General features: G+C 36.5%; 1 pseudogene; it reads left to right on the forward strand.

Annotated features, from left to right (window-relative positions):
- Positions 1–15,895: 15,895 nt before the first annotated feature.
- On the forward strand, positions 15,896–17,284 carry LOC113316432 (annotated as a pseudogene).
- Positions 17,285–17,617: the final 333 nt, after the last annotated feature.

Consider the following 17,617-nt stretch of genomic DNA (forward strand, 5'->3'; position numbering starts at 1 on the left):
TCTCGGTCGAGAACTTCCGATAGTTCGCAGACTGAGTCTAGGAACTAGGTTCGCGGACTTGGCAAGACAATTCCACAATCCTCGCGATTTCTCTTGATCAACAAAGTTCGAAAACTTCGGTTCAAGGAAAACATGGTTATGTAATCTAAACTCTCATTTCATTCATTGAGACATTCTCAGAGGACACTATGTAGCCGTTATTCACAGACCGATTCACGTTAGAGAAATTCTCAAAGTGATTGAAACTTTTCATGACTTTCGTCACTAGGTGAAGATAAACTTGATCAAAGCGAAACGCTTTACCAACACACGATTTCGAGATAAAAGATATGCAATGAATGCTGAGCTCGAAATGTCAAATGTGTATGATCTAGTCTATATAACATACGACTTTTGTCTCAGAAGAAGTAGGAGATAGAAGAGATAGAATTTTGAGTGATAGATAAGTTCAAGTCTCCACATACCTTTTTGTTTATGAAGTTCCACGGTTCCTTGTAGATCTTCGTCGTTGTATGATGAATCACCATAAAGTCCTTGATCTCAACTACACTTTACTATCCTAGTCCGAGACTTAGCTATGTAGGCTAGAAATCAAGACTTATAGTTTTGATCACTAACATTGACAAACATGCTTGAGATAGCAACGCATACGAGGTTGACCGAGCAATGCTCTAACAATCTCCCCCTTTGTCAATTTTAGTGACAAAACTATTAATACATATGGAATACAAAAAAGATAAACTTTAGTGGCTCCTATTCCATAGTCTAATCTTCAACGCTCCTTGAAATCTTCGTCCTTCCAAGTACTCCAATGATCCCAAAGGTTTTAAATTTAGCACCATCGTTGTTGAAGATCCGTAGATATAACAATGAGAGAAATCGAGATTCTCGATCATTATTATAAAATGTCATAGTATTATTATATAACATCAAAGTCCAATTGTATCACGACTTTAACAATAATACTATGGTGATATATATCACTCCCCCTTAGTCAATACTCCATCTCGATCATGGAAACCACTCCCCCTTACACAATGATACGAAGCTAACAACATTCATCAAGGAGTTTTAAGATACAAGATAACCCCTATAAAATTCCACATCCGCACTCCCCGCAAGATATTACCATTAAGCACAAGTTCAAAAGAACTCTCCTCCATTTGATGTCATTCCCGAGAGAACAACAAGAGCGACCTTTATTTCGAAAGAAAAGAAGGTTTTTTTTATTGGACACCAAAAACCATAGGAATGATTTTCTATATCCAAAGTTCAACCAAATTAACCACAAGTAAACCCATGATTAATTCAATTGGAATATGCAACTAAATCAAACCACAAAAGTGATCAATTTAATTGAAAGTGCTCAACATAAGTAAACTCACGGATCTACGACTAAGTCAATCACACGGAGATGACTAACTTAACCATTCAAATACTCAACATAAGGAAAACCTTACGGAATATATGACTACATTAACCAAAGAACATGATAGTGTAGCCTTTCATATACTCAACACAAGAACTTGTGGAATACATGAAAACTCAACTAGATTAATTACAAGAGAACCTATAATTAATCTAATTGGACTATAAACAACCAAACTAATCACCGAATAATCAATTTAACTATTTTGGGCTCAACATGAAAGAACTTATGGAACCCCGACTAAGTTCATCATAGAATATGACAACCTTAATCGTACATGTACTCAAAATAAGAAAGAAGACTTATGGAGTACTAACTAAATAACCAAACTAGTTGATTAATTTAATTCCTGATGCTCGACATATAACATCTTTTGGAACAACCAACAAAGCCAAGGTAAATCGACTTAGTTGTAAGGTGCTCAACATAAGACACACAATGGAGCCTTCACGGTAAAACATAATAAAATGGATCAATAAAGATCAATACCATGGATAACATACAAGGATCTATTCTATTTTCCATCATAACGACATAATAGACTTTATCCTTGTTGAACAAAAGATTTCATCCTATTTTCCATCAAATACATGACTGCATAGGAATATCTTTTGTATATGTCAAAAGTCCATTCGTCCTTTTATCAATACGAATACCGATTCATGAACAACTTTACTTTTGACTGCAATATGGGACCTTCAAGTTCACAGACGTAAACAATACATATCCCATAAAAATATTACAATATCACAAACCATTAAAATACTGCAATAAACATCATCCTCCAAATATTTTTAGAATTTAATACCAATAAACCTAAAAAATAACATAAGCAGATGAAAACAAAAATAGCTATGTGTAGTCACAATCATCGCTATTCAAAGTACTAGTTATTTTTCCAACTAATCCAAAAGGAAGACATCCTAGGCGATAATGCCTTTGAGAAATTCAGCATCATTCCCAAACTCCTTGTTGTCAACATCCATTGGAACATACGGTTCATGAAGATAGGAGTTTATATCAATGAACTGTCTTGGATGATTATGTCGTACCAAGGCTCTCAAAATTTCTAAGGACTTTGACACAAAAGCCTTTATTTCACGAACCTCCTTTCTTACTTCCTTCAACTCATCAAGAACATCGTAAAACTTCTGAGAGTTAAAAGGCACAGCCATGATATTTCTTGTATTCCTTATTTTTATTTTCAGGGACTTAGAAACAAGAGATTTTTCTTTTTCCTTGATTGAAGATTTAATAATCATGTTGACATCCTTTCCATCTGACATGGTGCTTTGAGAACAGTTATAGACAACTGGATTTGTGTGATTGAATCACTAAACTCAACAAGCAATCTTATATAGGATGTCAAAAAGGAAAAAGGAATGTAGGGTTCGAAACCTATTGAGAGGTTCGTATAGCCCAACTCTAAAACCCTATAAAACTTGTCGATAATAACCCATTATTTTATTTGATAGACAGAAAATAACAAATCTAAGAAAAGAAGGAAAAACTTATTGAAGCCTGAATCAGCACTCAATGTTGTCTCTTTTTCAACCAGGCACATGAGACAAGATTTTCCCAACAACACAATAAAGTTTTGTTGCAATGAACGATGATTTTTCCATCTTTTTCCTCAAGGGAGGAATCTTCAGACTTCTGTCTATCAAAACGATTCGACCATACTTTCTTTTCAAATAGTCTTACTCTATCCCTGGAAACCAACTTCTTAGATGAAGATAAGATTCTACATACCTCGGCGGTCTTCTGAGAAAGTTTCAGCTTCCTTGCTAATCGATCTGCTCTTCGTTGAAGTTTGATGGCGTGCCTTATTTGGTGCTTGTACTTGTAACACCTTGATAGTTCGTGTCCCTTCATCTAAAAAAAATGAGCCCGTCAAACTTGGATAGTATTCATGCATCTGAGATGTGCAAGCAGATAGACATACAGTAGATCCTGAAACATTATTGACAGGGTTTCTAGTTAGAGAATCTTCCATCTTGATTGGGTATCGTTCTTCTACGAACCCATGGAGATTGATATATGTATTTCTACAAGTATCAAAATCGATGTTTTCACCAAGGATCCCTACACTTGATTTCCTATCTTCATCGGAATCATAGGTTTCAGACATTTCATCAAGTGTTACAGCTAGACCTTTGTTCCCAGTGTATTTTCTACGATTTGGGCATTCGTTAGAAAAATGGCCAAAACCCTTACACGTAAAGCACCGAGGCATGTCCTCGTCATCAACCTCGTCAGCATCCCTGTTTTAGGAGGTACGCGACCGTGAGGTTTGTATGATGACCTAGGTTTGTCTCTTGAAAACCGTTTACTTCTCTTCAACAGAAGATCCCTAAACTGTCTTGTGATCAAGGAGACCGATTTTTCAAGGTCTTCATCTTAAAAATCATTCTCAGACTGATCATCCTCAGAGACATGAACACTTTTACCTTTGGCAAGTAATTTAGTGCTCTTATGTGCTTTAAAGGAAACATCCTTATCGACTTTGGATGTATGCTCCTGGTCAAAGATCTTTAGCTTTCCAACCAAGGTGTTTCTGGAAAGATTATTGAGGTTATTCCCCTCAACGATGACATGCTTTTTAGACTCGTATCTAGATGGCAGCGATCTGAGAATTTTCATCACAATGTCCTTTTCAGGAATAGTCTTACCCAATGCAAAAGATGCATTAACAATTTCAGACACTTTGTGATTAAACTCATCAAATGTTTCTTCATCTGCCATACGAAGGTTCTCCCAATCGGAATTAAGGTTTTGAAGCCTAGCTTCCTTTTAACTAGAGTTTCCTTCAAATACGGTTTCTAAGATATCCCAAGCATCTTTAGACCTAGTTCAATTAGACACATGGTGTTGAAGACTTGGGGCAATAGTATGTATGATAGCATTTAACCCTTCAGAATTCTGCTTTGCAGTAAGAATCTCGGCAGCATTATATTCACCAATATTCTTGGGAACAGTTTCGTCTCCAGCTGCAACAACGGGCGCATCATAACTATTCACCACATATACCCATGATTGAAAATCACGCGATTGAAGAAAATCTCGCATAGAAGTTTTCCACCATAAGTAATTGGAGCCATCGAAGACTAGTGGTACGTTAATAGAGATAGCACCTTTGTCCATAGAGTCATATCGCTACAAACACGGACTTGTTAGGTCTTAAACGTGTTTGCCTGCTCTGATACCAATTGAAAAAGCGGGGGTCTAACAACACCACCCAATATTTCTCTTAGCAATCTGTATGGACTAACTCTGAAATACTTTGCTAGAGAATCAACTAGACAGTCAGACTCAATCTAGATAAAAGTATTTCAAGGAGTTAATATCTCTCTTTTGATTTGATTTTTACTCAAGCTAAAAACAATAGCGAGTATTTATCAAATACAAGGAATACTTGGACGGGACCAAAGATCAATGTCCAAGGATCAATCAATATCAATCAACAACCAAAGGTTGAATTTCCAATTGATGATCACGAACGCACAACCTGTATTATTTTAATTATATAAAATATAATGCGTAAAAGAAATAACACATGCACCAAAAATTTTGTTAACAAGGAAACCGCAAATGCAGAAAAACCCTAGGACCTAGTCCAGATTAAATGCACACTGTATTAAGCTGCTACAAACACTAGCCTACTGCAAATTAACTTCGGACTGGACTATAGTTGAACCCCAATCAGTCTCCTACCGATCTAAGGTACAGTTGTACTCCTACGCCTCTGATCCCAGCAGGATACTGCGCACTTGATTCCCTTAGCTGATCTCACCCACAACCAAGAGTTGTTGTAACCAAAAATCACAGACTTGATAATAAACAGATGTGTCTCACATAGGAAAGTCTATAAAAGGATAAATATGTCTCCCACAGATAAACCCTAGGTTTTGTTCCGTCTTTTAATATAAAATCAAGGTGAACAGGAACCAATTGATAATCTGGTCTTATATTCCCGAAGAACAGCCTAGATTAATCAATCACTTCTCTACAATCCTTCCTGACTACACAAGAAGATTGTCGAGGAATCACAAACAGTGAGATGAAGATGTTTATGACTTCTTTATCTTGCCTATCGGAGAACTCTCACGATCTCAAGACAATAAATCAATTGTACTCGTACGATAGAAGATGCAAGATCAGATCACACAACTATGATAAAGTAGTATCGGTCTGGCTTCACAATCCCAATGAAGTCTTTAAGTCGTTAACCTGATTTTAGAGAAGAAAATCAAAGGTTAATGGAGATCGACTCTAGCGGGCGCACTAGTAGCACACATACGTGTGGGGATTAGTTTTGCACAATGCTAGATGTCTCCTTTATATAGCCTTCAAATCAGGGTTTTGCCTTAGTTACAAAGCCATCCTTATTCACCGTTAGGTGAAAACCTGATTTAGATTCAAGCTAATATTTCTCAACCGTTAGATCGAAAACTCAGCTTGTCACACACACTTGGGTAGACGTTTAGTGGGTTCGTGAAAACCATTCCGAAACGTGTACGTGTATGTTGGTTCAACATAGTAACCCAAGAAGATAACCATATGAGCATTTCATATTAACTTTGCTCTTCTTCACCATAACTAGTTCAATTGACTCAAATGAACTAGTTAAAGAGTTGTTCAATTGCTATGATATCTTATGTAACTACACAAGTCACAATTGAAACAAACATGATTCAATTCGATTGAATCAGCTCATGAACATTATAGCCACAGTTTTCATAAAGCATTCCTTAGTAATTTAAGTTTCATGTTCAGAGCACATCTTTAGATCATAACCTCTTAAGTTCACAAACAAGTTCGCGGACTTACGTTAATCGGTTCAGTTTTCCAAACTCAGCAGAAATTATCGGAAAGAGAACTTCCGCCAGTTCGTGGAATGGATTCGCGGACTTAGCACATAAACGAGTTTTGGAAAATCCAGCAGAAATTCTCGGTCGAGAACTTCTGACAGTTCGCGGAATGAGTCTGCGAATTAGGTTCGCAGATTTGGAAAGCCAATTCCACAATCCTCCCGATTTCTCTTGATCAACAAAGTTCGAAAACTTCGGTTCAAGGAATACATGGTTATGTAATCTAAATTCTCATTTCAATCATTGAGACATTCTCAGAGGACGCTATGTAGCCGTTATTCACAGGCCGATTCATGTCAGAGCAATTCTCAAAGTGATTGAAACTTTTCATGACTTTCGTCACTAGGTGAAGATAAACTTGATCAAAGCGAAACGCTTTCCCATCACACGATTTAGAGATAAAAGATAAGCAATGAATGCGCAGCTCGAAATATCAAATATGTATGATCTAGTCTATATAGCATACGACTTTTGTCTCATAAGAAGTAGGAGATAAAAGAGATAGAATTTTGAGTGATAGATAAGTTCAAGTCTCCATATACCTTTTTGTTGATAAAGTTCCACGGTTTCTTGTATAGATCTTCGTCGTTGTATGATGAATCGCCATGAAGTCCTTGAGGTCAACTACACTTTTCTATCCTAGTTCGAGACTTAGCTATGTAGGCTAGAAATATAGACTTATATTTTTGATCACTAACATTGACAAACATGCTTGAGATAGAAACGCATGCGAGGTTGACCGAGCAATGCTCTAACACTTTGCTAGAGAATCAACTAGACAATCAGACTCAATCTAGATAAAAGTATCTCAAGGAGTTAATATCTCTCTCTTGATTTGATTTTTACTCAAGCTAAAAACAATAGCGAGTCTTTATCAAATACAAGAAATAACTTGGACGGTACCAAAGACCAATGTCCAAGTGTCAATCAATGAAATTAACAACCAAAAGGTCGGATCTCTAATCGATTAAACTTTAACGCACAACCTGTATTATTTCAATTATAAAGATAAATAATATAATGCGTAGAATGAAATAACACCTACACAAGAAGTTTTGTTAACGAGGAAACCGCAAATGCGGAAATACCCCGGGACCTAGTCCAGATTGAATACAGACTGTATTAAGCCGCTACAGACACTAGCCTACTCCAAGCTAACTTCGGACTGGACTATAGTTGAACCGCAATCAGTCTCCCACCAATCCAAGGTACAGTTGTACCCATACGCCTCTGATCCCAGCAGGATACTGCGCACTTGATTCCCTTAGCTGATCTCACCCACAACCAAGAGTTGTTGCAACTCATAATCGCAGACTTAATAATAAACAAATCTGTCTCACACAGAAAAGTCTATCAAAGGATAAATCTGTCTCCCACAGATAAACCCTAGGTTTTGTTCCGTCTTAAGATATGAAATCAAGGTGAACAGGAACCAATTGATAATCCGGTTTTATATTCCCGAAGAACATCTTAGATTAATCAATCACCTTTCTACAATCCTTCCTGACTACACAGGCGGTTTGTTGAGGAATCACAAACAGTGAAAGGAAGATGTTTGTGACTTCTTTATCTTTCCTATCGGAGAACTCTACGATCTCAAGCCAATCCAAGATTGTACTCGTACGATAGAAGTTGCAAGATCAGATCACACAACTACGATAAAATTAGTATCGGTCTGGATTCACAATCCCAATGAAGTCTTTAAGTCGTTAACCTGGTTTTAGAGAAGAAAACCAAAGGTTAAAGGAGAATCGACTCTAGCGAGCGCACTAGTATCACACAGACGTGTTGGGATTAGTTTTGCACAATGCTAGATGTCTCCTTTATATAGCCTTCAAATCAGGGTTTGGCCTTAGTTACAAAGTAATCCATATTCACCGTTAGATGAAAACCTTATTTAGATTCAAGATAATATTTTTCAACCGTTAGATCGAAAACTTTGTTTGTCACACACACTTGGGTAGACGTTTACCAGGTTTGTGAAAACCATGCCCAAACGTGTACGTGTATGTTGGTTCAACATAGTAACCCAAAAGGTTAACCATATGAGCATTTCATATTAACCTTGTTCTTCTTCACCATAACTAGTCCAATTGACTCAAATGAGCTAGTTAAAGAGTTGTTCAATTGCTATGAGATCTTATGTAACTACACAAGACACAATTGAAACAAAGATGATTCGATTCGATTGAATCGGCTCATGAACTTTATATCCACAGTTATTCCTTGGTAATTTAAGTTTCATGTTCAGAGCACATCTTTAGATCAAAGCTTCTTAAGCTCACAAACAAGTTCGCGGACTTAAGACAACCGGTGGAGTTTTCCAAACTCAGTAGAAAATCTCGGCAAAGAGACTTTCTCCAGTTCGCGTACTAGGTTCGCGGACTTACACGCAAAAGAGTTTTTGGAAAATTCCAGCAGAAATTCTTGGTACAAGAACTTCCGTAAGTTTGCGGACTGAGTTTGCGGACTGGGTTCGCGGAATTGGCAAAGCCAATTCCTCCGATTTCTCTCAATCAACAAAGTTCGAAAACTTCGGATTAAGGAATACATGGTTATGTAATCTAAACTCTCATTCCAATCATTGATACATTCTCATAGGACGTTATATATCCGTTATTCACAGACCGTTTCGCGTCAGAGCAATTCTCAAAGTAATTGAAACTTTTCATGACTTTCGTCACTAGGTGAAGATAAACTTGATCAAAGCGAAACGCTTTACCAACACATGATTTCGAGATATAGACAGGCGAGATATACTCGGCTCGAAATATCAATGTGTATGATCCAGTCTATATAGTATATGACTTTTGTCTCATAAGAAGTAGGAGATAGAAGAGATAGACTTTTGAGTGATAGATAAGTTCAAGTCTCCACATACCTTTTTGTTGATGAAGTTCCACGGTTCCTTGAGTAGATCTTCGTCGTTGTATGATGAATCTCCATGAAGTCCTTGAGCTCAAATACACTTTTCTATCCTAGTCCGAGACGTAGCTATAATAGACTAGAAATCAAGACTCACAGTTTTGATCACTAACATTGACAAACATGCTTGATATAGAAACGCATGCGAGGTCGACCGAGCTATGCTCTAACAATCTCCCCCTTTGTCAATTTTAGTGACAAAACTATTAATACATATGGAATACAAAAAAGATAAACTTTAGTGGCAAAACTTCAACGTTCCCTGAAATCTTCGTCCTTCCAAGTACTCCAATGATCCCATAGGTTGTAAGTTTAGCATCACCGTTGTTGAAGATCCGTAGCTTTAACAATGAGAGAAATCGAGATTCTCGATCATTATTATATAGTGTCAAAGTATTATTATGTAACATCAAAGTCCAATTGTATCACGACTTTAACAATAATACTATGGTGATATGTATCACTCCCCCTTAGTCAATACTCCATCTCGATCATGGAAACCACTCCCCCTTACACAATGATCCAAAAACCATATGTATTTGTAGTGTGAACTACAATATTTCTCCCCCTTTTTGTCAATAAAATTGGCATAGGTACAAGAACGGGATCATAATGAAATTTCCACAAGAGAAATTTCATAGATTAAAAGAAAAATACATACCAACTTAATTTAGATGCAATCATAAAGCCGAAGCTAAATGCATTCATCAAGAAGTTTTAAGATACAAGATAACCCCTATAAAATTCCACAGCTGCACACCCCGCAAGATATTACCATTAAGGACAAGTTCAAAAGAACTCTCTCCCATTTGATGTCATTCCCGAAAAAACAACAAGAGCGACCTTAATTTCGAAAGAAAAGAAGGATTTTTAAATTGGACACAAAAAACCATAAAAATGATTTTCTATATCCAAAACTCAACCAAATTAATCACAAGTAAACCCATGATTAATTTAATCGTAATACGCAACTAAATCAAACCACAAAAGTGATCAATATAATTGATTCTGATCAACATAAGAAAACTCACGGAGCTACGACTAAGATAACCACACGGAGATGACTACCTTAATCGTTCAAATACTCAACATAAGGAAAACCTTAAGGAATATACTACTACATTAACCAATAGAACATGATTTGTATATCCGTTCATATACTCAACACAAGAACTTGTGGAATATATGAAAACTCAACTAGACTATTTACAAGAGAATCTTATAATTAATCTAATTGGAATACAAACAACCAAACTAATCATAATCAATTTAATTGTCAAAGGATTTGCTCGACAAAAGAAGACTTTCGGAGCAAATAACTAAATAACCAATCAAGATGATTAATTTAGTTCAAGAATGCTCAACATATAGCATCTCATGGAACAACCAACAAGGCATATATTAATCAACATAGTTGTAAGGTGCTCAACATAAGATACACAATGGAGCCTTCACGGTAAAACATAACAAAATGGATCAATGAAGATCAATACCGTGGATAACATACAAGGATCTATTCTATTTTCCATCACTATTTTCATAACGACATAATAGACTTTATCCTTGTCAAACAAAAGATTTCATCCTATTTTCCATCAAATAAATGACTGCATAGGCATAACTTTTGTATTTGTCAAAAGTTCATTCGTCGTTTCATCAATACGAATACCAATTTATGAACGACTTTACTTTTGAGAACATATGAGACCTTCAAGTTCACGGACGCAAACAATACATATCCCATAAACAATTGCAATATCACAAAATCATAAAGATTAATACTGCAATAACAATCTTTTCCCTTAGAAGGTAGAATCAATCTTTTTCGCACGGATTTATACCAAGAGTGGTTACCAAAAGCGTATAAAAACATTTCCTTAACAAAGAAGAACATACAAAGTCATTGACGACTATGCACCATGATTGTGAACACCCAAGAATATATAGCAATGTGAACTACTACCCATTCTCGAACTTCCTTCTTTGTGATTCACCAACATCGATCTTGTAACAGCCACAAAATAGCTTATAATAGGATTTCTCCAAGAATCCCAGTGCCCAAGTCCAAGAGAATAGAACAAGTGTAACGAAACGGAGCAAACACTAAAAAACAAGAGACAGGACAAAGACCAATATTAACTCATCCAAATTCAAAAATTCTCATCTGTATTTTGAAGGTAATTCAATAAAGAAGAGAATGCAAAAAGAATGAGGTAAATCCGAATTCGGACGAAGAAGTTACGGCCAAAACAAGTTTACCGAATATCGACATCAAGTATCCATACGGGTTTGCGAACTTAAACCCCTGGATTTTGATTTTAAATGTTTTTATGCATACTTGGTATGTGTACCATGTAGTCCAAACATCCCGAACTATTAGTTTCAAACCTAAACATTTAAGAACCTTAAACACAGATCAAGTTAGGTAGAAATGAACGATAAGCGAGATTACTATAAGTATTCTAAGCAAATAAAAGTACAAATCTTGCTCAAGTTTATAGACATACCTTTTTAGATGAATCCAATCGAATTCTACCGCCTTACCGAACATAATCTGTGTGCCCCAATTTTTGTGCTTCCCTCACCGTATACAAAGCAGGGCATTCCTTGGTGAGGATGCACTTCCAACACAATCAAGTTGCGTTGGGGTGAACAAATTTTGCTCACCACAAGTGACCTTTGGATTATCATGAAAGAGATCACTTTTAGAACCTTTCACATCCAATTCCATTTTTCCAAAAAACTTGTTAAGTTCCAACATCATGGATACTGCCTTTTCCATAGTCATGGAGTTTTCGGGAAGATTATTCCTTTTCACACTCAAAACATCATTGTCTTTCTTCGGTATCGACTTATGAGTGCGTTTAGGAATAGTCGGAACCTTCTTCCCATCACTCTATTCTAGAATTCTTGTAAGAGAATTGGTTTGACTATTCTTTTGCAAGTTAGTCTTTCTGCAATCGGAAGCGTCTTTACGAAGTTATCTTTTTGATAACCGTTACGATTATGAAAAGGATTCGTACGACGTTTATAGGAAAATCTAGGTCTATCATAACACTGATTCCTTTTCCTAAAGGTTGGACAATTACAACCTGTAACGTTAAGAGGGTCAGTTTTAACGTATGATCTTGGTTTCACAACTTCTTGTGATGCCCAAACAAGAACATCATGAAGTCTCTCATTCCTGATACGGAAACGACATCTCCTTTTCCAGGTGACCTTTATTTCCGCAATAGTGGCAAACATAAGGGATGTTCTTACCTCGATCCGTGTGTGCTAACTTTGGAGGTTGATAAACTTTGCTCTTTTGAACCTTAACTGCCGGAGAAGGTATTTCACTTTTGCCATTAGTGGAAACCTTTTGTTGAGAAGAATCACTAGCCTTGACAAATTTTACCTCTTTGCTAGTACTTGGAGCATCTATTCCCTTATAGCCCAATCCTCGTGTATCACGATGATTTTTACTTGCTCCTAGCATAGTGGTTAATTTGCTTGAACTAGTATTGAACTTTTTCAAGTCATCTTCCAACATCTTGATTTTATCAAGAGAAGCAGCTAAATCATCCTCAAGGCGTTTTTCTCGAGTGAGATAAGCGCTTTCTTTGTCGTCAAAACTTGTTTGCTGGGAGTTAAACCTTGCTTCAGATCCTGCAAGTTTCTCTTCCAACAAAAATTACTTTTGATAAAGATTATCACATTCAAGTGACTTCATACGTAGGTTTTCCTCAGAATCCTTGAGGATCGATTCGGTAGAACGAATCGAAAAATAAACACCTGCGTAACATCTTCTCAATTTCTTGTTTTCTCGACAGAGAGGAGTCAGAAGAGGTGTGACATGATAAGTTGTAATCCTCTTCATATTCCACGAATCCAAAAACTTAACATACTATGAGACTTCCTCATCAACATCTCTATCAATATCTGAATCATCTTCATCAGAAAGTTCATCCAACTGTTCTTCTAGGAGAGTTTCCCAATCAACAGTTTTTACATCAAGAGAATGTTTGGATATTGACTTAGATATGACAGTTCTCTCAGGTGAATCCAATCTTTTAGAATCATCTGGTAATTTCTGAACTGGTATGTTATTAGAGATAGACTCGTCCATAATCAGATCGCTACAAACACAGACTTATAAGGTCTTTAACGTGTTTGCCTGCTCTGATACCAATTGAAAAAGCGGGGGTCTAACAACACCACCCAATATTTTGCTTAGCAATCTGTATGGACTAACTTCGAAATACTTTGCCAGAGAATCAACTAGACAGTCAGACTCAATCTAGATAAAAGTATCTCAAGGAGTTAATATCTCTCTCTTGATTTGATTTTTACTCAAGCTAAAAACAATCGCGAGTCTTTATCAAATACAAGTAATAACTTGGACGGTACCAAACACCAATGTCCAGGTGTTAATCAATGAAATCAACAACCACAAGGTCGGATCTCTAATCGATTAAACTTTAACGCACAACTTGTATTATTTCAATTATAAAGATAAATAATATAATGCGAAAAATGAAATAACACAGACACCAGATGTTTTGTTAACGAGGATACCGCGATTGCAGAAAAACCCCGGGACCTAGTCCAGATTGAATACACACTGTATTAAGCCGTTACAGACACTAGCCTACTCCAACCTAACTTCAGACTAGACTATAGTTGAACCCCAATCAGTCTCTCACCGATCCAAGGTACAGTTGTACTCGTACGCCTCTGATCCAAGCAGGATACCGCGCACTTGATTCCTTTAGATGATCTCACCCACAACCAAGAGTTGCTGCAACCCAAAATCGCAGACTTGATAATAAACAAATCTGTCTCACACTGGAAAGTCTATCAAAGGATAAATCTGTCTCCCACAGATAAACCCTAGGTTTTGTTCCGTCTTAAGATATGAAATCAAGGTGAACAGGAACCAATTTATAATCCGGTCTTATATTCCCTAAGAACAACCTAGATTAATCAATCACGTTTCAACAATCCTTCCTGACTACACGGGCGGTTTGTCGAGGAATCACAAACAGTGAGACGAAGATGTTTGTGTCTTCTTTATCTTTCCTATCGTAGAACTCTACGATCTCAAGCCAATCCAAGATTGTACTCGTACGATAAAAGTTGCAAGATCAGATCACACAACTACGATAAAAGTAGTATCGGTCTGGATTCACAATCCCAATGAAGTCTTTAAGTCGTTAACCTGGTTTTAGAGAAGAAAACCAAAGGTTAAAGGAGAATCGACTCTAGCGAGCGCACTAGTATCACACAGACATGTGGGGATTAGTTTTGCACAATGCTAGATGTCTCCTTTATATAGCCTTCAAATCAGGGTTTGGCCTTAGTTACAAAGCAATCTGTATTCACCGTTAGATGAAAACCTGATTTAGATTCAAGCTAATATTTCTCAACCGTTAGATCGAAAACTTAGCTTGTCACACACAGTTGGGTAGACGTTTACCGGGTTTGTGAAAACCATGCCCAAACGTGTATGTGTATGTTGGTTCAACATAGTGACCGAAAAGGTTAACCATATGATCATTTCATATTAACCTTGTTCTTCTTCACCATAACTAGTTCAATTGACTCAAATGAACTAGTTAAAGATTTGTTCAATTTCTATGTGATATTATGTAACTAGACAAGACATAATTAAAACAAAGATGATTCGATTCGATTGAATCGGCTCATGAACTTTATAGACACGGTTTGCATAAAGCATTCCTTAGTAATTTAAGTTTCATGTTCAGAGCACATCTGTAGATCATAACCTCTTAAGCTCACAAACAAGTTCGCGGACTTAAGACAACCGGTGGAGTTTTCCAAACTCAGCAGAAAATCTCGGCAAAGAGACTTTCGCCAGTTCGCGGACTTACACGCAAACGAGTTTTTGGAAAATCCCAGCAGAAATTCTCGGTACAAGAACTTCCGTCAGTTCGCGGACTTGGCAAAGCAAATTCCTTCGGTTTCTCTCAATCAACAAAGTTCGAAAACTTCGGATTAAGGAATACATGGTTATGTAATCTAAACTCTTATTCCAATCATTGAGACATTCTCAGAGGGCGTTATATAGCCGTTATTCACAGACCGTTTCGCGTCAGAGCAATTCTTAAAGTAATTTAAACTTTTCATGACTTTCGTCACTAGGTGAAGATAAACTTGATCAAAGAGAAACGCTTTAACAACACATGATTTCGAGATATAGATAGGCGAGATATACTCGTCTCGAAATATCAAATGTGTATGATCCAGTCTATATAGCATACGACTTTCGTCTCATAAGAAGTAGGAGATAGAATAGATAGACTTTTGAGTGATAGATAAGTTCAACTCTCCACATACCTTTTTGTTGATGAAGTTTCACGGTTCCTTGAGTAGATCTTCGTCGTTGTATGTTTAATCGCCATGAAGTCCTTGAACTCAACTACACTTTCCTATCCTAGTCCGAGACTTAGCTATGTAGGATAGAAATAAAAAATTATAGTTTTGATCACTAAGATTGACAAACATGCTTGAGATAGCAACGCATGCGAGGTCGACCGAGCTATGCTCTAACAATTTAGTTAAGGACAATAATTACTAACATAGTAAAATCTGATATCTTATTTAGGTTGTGGATACGTAAAGAAAAACAGAATGCATCACTTTGGATCTGGATCTATATTCTTGTCGGATGGAATCATGGAACTACATTAAGGTTAATGTTATTGTTTCTTAGATTACTGATCTGGTTTTCTTGATTTTTTATTTTAAGGTTATTGTTACTTAGATCATATGATTGTCACTAAGGATTCTTAGTGTTATTGTAATTGCTTGTTTCTATTGATGTTAAGAACGAATAAGATTGAATAAATTGATTGTATACACATTTACTGATTGAAATTATAATGACCTTTGATTATAACAGGATGAAAGAACCAAGCTGATGCCGAAGAAAGTGAAGCAGATAACTTAGTTGATGAACCAAAGATTGAAGATAAGCTTGGTGTTGTTCCTCATGGATTATCCACTTATTCGGAAGTTGTTACGAGGTATGTATTAAATTTTTGTTTGTTTTCTTTCTATTGTCTATTCATATAATCATTAGAACGTTTTTTTCAATTGGTGTTTGAATTTGGTGGTTTTTAACCAGGGAGTCAGAATCAATGTCAAGGAAATCTATTAGAAAATCCACTGTGAAGTTTGAGTTCCTGGCTGAGGTTTCTCGGCTTATGGATATCATTGTCAACTCTCTTCAAAGTAACAAAGATATCTTCTTGAGGGAGCTAATTTAATGTCAAACTTTGCTTCCATTCTCAGGATTTGGATAAGATTAGGCTCCTTGTTATTACAAATAAGGAAATTATAGGAGAAGGGTGATGATACAAAGCTCGAGATTCCAGTGAGTAATTCTTTTAGTGAAGTTTATACAAGTGTGGATTCTGCGACTTGTATGAGTTGATAACCATCTTTTTCTGTCGTGACTAATATTTTTGTTTTTGTTTATTTGCAGATGAAATTAGATGAGGAAAAGAAAATCCTGCCAACTCGTGACCGTGATATAGGAATGCCAAAAGAAGATCTTATTAAGAACTTGGAAACTATTGCAAAATCAGTAACTTCTGGTAATTTTTCTACGTATGGGACTTCTTATATACATTTCCCTCTCTTTTTTAATATGATGATGGATAACTATGGGTAATATTGGTTTCTATACATACAACCTTTGTGGAGAAAATGCATACAAGTGGTGACCTCAATCTAATTGGGAAGTTTGGAGTTGGTTTTTACTATGTCCATCTTGTTGCCGGTTATATCGAAGTCATTAACAAACACAATGATGACAAACAGTTGGCATTTTATATTATTGCATTGGTAGATATTTTTCATGATATGGTTAAAACTATCTTGCAATCTTGTAATACTGGTTTCAGGTAGTATGAGAGTCTAAGGTTGATGAAGCATTGCTGTTTCTGAGGATGAATGAAATGAACCACTAGGACGAGGAACTGAGATTAGGTTGCATCTTGGAGAGGAAGCTGGGGAGTACATGGAGGAAGATAAATTTAAAGTGAGCACTTAAATGTTATGTATAATTCTGTTGGGTACAAGGTCTGACTTACTCTTCTCCTGGTAGTTTGATACCTTCATGGATGCCGTCACTCTGTTCCCGATGGTCTGATGAGGCTAACTAATGTCATGGTTGATGGTAAGATCGTTGTTCCTACTGGATGTGGAAATGTTGGAAAGGGTTGTGCGTTTACAATTCTGCTCTCACGCAAGCTAGTGCCAAGATCCTAATGACTGAAATTGTTGCTGAAATTCTCAGGACTTGTATCACTTAAGAAACCTTAATAATTAGAAGTTTTTTTTTTTAATTATTTTGGACTAAATTTATGAGTATAGTTCAATATAA

This window comes from Papaver somniferum, chromosome 10 (assembly GCF_003573695.1).
Source record: "Papaver somniferum cultivar HN1 chromosome 10, ASM357369v1, whole genome shotgun sequence".
NCBI lineage: Eukaryota > Viridiplantae > Streptophyta > Magnoliopsida > Ranunculales > Papaveraceae > Papaver > Papaver somniferum.